Genomic DNA, 4,599 nt, shown 5'->3' with positions numbered 1-4,599 from the left:
GGCCTTAGCTATTATGAATCTTCCAACTGTGAAAGACCACCATGAAAATATGTGTACAGCAACATTTCGCAATATAATGAACGATCCTCAGCACAAATTAAGCAAACTTTTACCACCCCGGTATGTAAGCTCTCATAGGTTAAGGCACGAGCGTACCTTTGCTTTGCCACTTTGCAAGACAAATAGACTTATAAACAGTTTTTTTATTGCTTCGGCCAGAATAGTCAACAGCCACAAATAATGTACAAGTTCCCTCTTACGACGAACTACGTATTTTTTTTTTAATAATATGTATATATGTACATAGTAATTTTTATTTTATATCTGTGAATACGCAATTCAGTTCATGCTGCGAAGTATTTACCAATAAAGTATCTATCTATCTCACTTATTTAGCGAGATTTAATTTTCGCTATTTAAAAAAATTCGCGAAATTAAAGTCCCGTGAAAAAAGGTGCCGCAAAAAGTAAAGATGCAAAATTTTGAGACCTTTATAAAATCCTTTATTTAAGCTTTCTGTCTGCTAGGAGTTTACATACGACTAGGATGGCTCAAATTTCAGTTCAACACATGCCCTTATTCCTGTTCATCTGACTCATCTTGCTTGTATCAGCCCTTTTAAAAGGTGTTACTAACTTGCTGACATTGTAGAACATTTCAGCCAGTTGTTTTTTGTGTTAATTGGAGGTTTCTATTCCATTATGGTTAAATAAAATACAGAAATGGAGTTTAAAAAGCGAGCACCAGTTACTTGATTCGCGAAATTTAATTATCTTGAAAAACGGTGTTTCGTCAAAATCGCGAATTTTAAGTCCCGCGAAATATTTCTATTCCAAATACGCCAAATTAAAGTCGCGCGAAAATAAATGATAATAAGGTATTTCAGCATCGCAGCAGAGAATAGTACTCCCTTGCCATTCTTTTTTCCCTTTGTTTTCTGGTATTTAAATCAACTGTTAGGGAACATCAATTTTTTTCAGTTTCCAGGACTAATGATCTTGGCGCTAGCAAACTAGAACGAGGCTTTGTAAGTGGTATACGAAAAGCGAGCTTGCGGTGCTCTATCTTTTGATTAGATTGACTTAACTGTTCGGTGACCACCACAGTAGTGTAGTGGTCACAAGACAACTGATTTATTCTTATTTTTCACGTCATCATGTTCCTGGCGCAAGAGACTAAAAACTTGGTTCCAACTTATGGTGCAGTTCCATTTTCTTCATCTAAACACATCCACACAACCCACAATTTCCTCTATTCGCTCTGACGAAGAGCCATCGCTCGAAACGTTAGAGCCTAGAAACCCTTTACGGTGGGTGATTTACACCATCAATCCAGTTGATAAAAACAAGTTACTTCAGTTTTCAGGAGTGCATACTAATGTGCAAGAGCTCTGGAAGGATCTGTCGTGATAATTTGAATGTAATCAGTCATGTCTGTAGTTTTTAGACTTTTGTTTTGCCTGTTTTCTTTTTTGAAGACGTGAACAAGTTTATCATCCTTTCAGTTTCAAATAGAGTAGGCAGTGGAAGTAGCCGGCCTACAACATTTTTCACGCGCTTCAATTTACGAGGTTATGCAAATATCCTTTTTACAAAAGAATATGTCTGAACATGAAAAAAAAAAAAAAAAAAAAAAAAAATAGACGAAAATTTCAACTCGCGGTCCGATAGTGATTAAAAAATAATGAAGCCTTTTCTTATGCTGGGGTAAAGAGAACTTAATCTGACCAAAAAAATTTCACAGTCTTATGCACATGAACTAAACATGAATAGTTCTATTCGGCGTTGTGATCCGTAGAAAATTGTAGGCGATGGTCTCTTGTACATCCGTTGCTCAATTCGAATTCATTTTGAAATCGAAAAATTTAGTCGCTCAGTAGCCTGCAGAGCAGGCGTTCTTGTGGAGTTTGGCAAAAATTAGGACTTTGGGCTTTCTGTTTTATTTTCCACACCGCGCGTAAAATGGAGCGAGGCGAACAATTAGAAGGTGGAGGGAGGGGGAGAGGTTAGGGCTAGGGAAAGGAACGCCTGCCAGCAGTACTTGAAAATTTGAATAACCCGTTCGCTCACGAACGGGCGATTCCGATTGGTCCATTTTTTTCTTGACAGCAGAATGTGACGTCAGTTTGTTATGTATCACATCCAATATGGCGTTTAGCGGAGAAGAGATAGATCTTGCGTTGAACGATTCTTTAGCTACTTTTGCTGTCTTAGAAAACTTTGTTTTAAAACAAGAACAGCAAGATGCCATACGTCAACTTTCCAGAAATAAAGATGTGTTGGCGGTCTTACAGACAGGCTTCGGTAAAAGCATTATTTTTTAGATTTGGTGTGCGAGTCAAGCAGCTTCTCACGAAGAAACACTGTTGCATGGTTGCACATACGAGCGGCTTTATTCTTCCTCTATGCCGGGCTAGATTTGTTTGGCGTATCTAATTGCGGCTTATTTGCACTTTGGGCTTTTCTGGATTTTTACATTGGCCATTTGCGTTCTTAAGAATGAATGCATGTAGCTGTCCCAAGTTTCTGACTTTCCTAGCACACGGATTGCAACAGCGATCGGATAACTGTTCGTTGTTTTGAATGAGTTCGATGCCAATTTCAGCACACACGTCTGATAAAATTACTTCACAAGCATCACTTCTCTTCGATGCTCTAAATAAATTTTCTGGTGACAGGTATGAGCCGTATTTAACTTTAACAATATAGCCGCAAAATCGACAATTCTCGTTCGGCGACATGTGAACACAAATTTTGACACAGTGATTTCCCTTCGAATAACAACAAATTTTGACAAGCAACGGAAGCAATGGATATTGGCCGAGTTCATTTTTTGCAATTTTATGGCCGAGATGAAGTTGAGGTCCATAAACATGCGAAAAAAACGCGTTTTATTAGTGGTCGGCATATTTTGGACCAGCACTTCCGAAATCAAGAACATAAAGATTGTACCTTTCTGTCGTGTTTAGAACACTCAACTTTAGTACTTTCAACTGAAAAGTACATTCAAGTATGATTCATGATCTTAATCTGCCTTCTGTATAAAAAAAAAACTTGTGTTTCTGACGGGTTCCTTCGCTCCTGCATTTATCATTGGCAACCCCTGAAAAAAGGCTACAAGAAAGTTAAACTATAGTTATTTATGAGGCATGCCGTATTAGAAGAGGGTGTTAAACGAAAAGAGCTCCTTAGTTCCGCGCAGTAGCTATTCTGTCCGAACAGACATCCGAAGTGCACACGTCTAACCGTCCAAGAAACTTTTAGGCTTCCTATTTCGTAGCCACCTTGGTTTCGACAGGAGATAGATATAAATGTGCTATGATTTGAACCTGAAATCATGGGACCGAAATCAGAGAGGAATGCTTACGTTTAAAACAGGCCGCACGCCGATTCCCCGTGAAACCATTCTTTTATGGAAGTGGTCGTCGCTACGCGAGGATGGTGAAATTTTTGGATAAGTACTGCTAGGGGTTCGCGGCTAGAGTTGTCGTGCGTGGTATCGTGCTTTTCAAGTTATCGATCTGAAATACAATACAAGACTAGTCGTTCAACTAATTCGCCCGAAAAGATCACGTAATTCCTAAATCTCGTCACGAAAAACAAACTATAAAGACACATTTCATTAAACGCATGCGTTGAGTTCCACTTCCGCCTATGCTGATTGACGTGGTGTCGAATGTTTTGTCCATGAAATCAACTTCCTCATCTAACCATTGACTTCCTCTTCCTCATTCCAAATTATTGCTGATCAAGAAGCCCTTGTGGTGATACAACTCTTCATTTACTAAAATTGTTTAAAATAGTTTATGCCACATACTCATAGGGAAATTGTCAGGTAGTGTAAGCAGAAACGAAAAGTAAATCTCCCTTTCGACTTCTCTCGGTTATCACCGTTCTTTCATTCAGAAATTTTGATTTCCATGTATTTTGGAAAAACCCGTCCGTCATCTGGTGCCAAAATACTCACCAAATGTTGCCACCATTTACCACTCTGAGATACAATGAATATATGAAGTTCATATATTTTGAACTGCGGTATTAGATACGTAGGATGCACGATCCTCGCAGTAGATAGCGCTATTTATGCAATAGCGAAAATCAGACCTGAAAAAAAGCAGGCCTGTACGGGACTCGAACCACGGACCTCTGCGATACTAGTGCAGCGCTCTACCAATTGAGCTAACAAGCCAACTGGGAGCAGGCCGTTAAGTTGATTCGTAATAAACCCGTGAAAGTGATAAATGAGATACAATGAATATATGAAGTTCATATATTTTGAACTGCGGTATTAGATACGTATGATGCACGATCCTCGCAGTAGATAGCGCTATTTATGCAATAGCGAAAATATATGAACTTCATATATTCATTGTATCTCATTTATCACTTTCACGGGTTTATTACGAATCAACTTAACGGCCTGCTCCCAGTTGGCTTGTTAGCTCAATTGGTAGAGCGCTGCACTAGTATCGCAGAGGTCCGTGGTTCGAGTCCCGTACAGGCCTGCTTTTTTTCAGGTCTGATTTTCGCTATTGCATAAATAGCGCTATCTACTGCGAGGATCGTGCATCCTACGTATCTAATACCCCAGTTCAAAATA

This window comes from Stylophora pistillata, chromosome 10, assembly GCF_964205215.1.
Source record: "Stylophora pistillata chromosome 10, jaStyPist1.2, whole genome shotgun sequence".
Classification (NCBI taxonomy): domain Eukaryota; kingdom Metazoa; phylum Cnidaria; class Anthozoa; order Scleractinia; family Pocilloporidae; genus Stylophora; species Stylophora pistillata.
Note: the sequence above shows the minus strand (reverse complement) of the source record.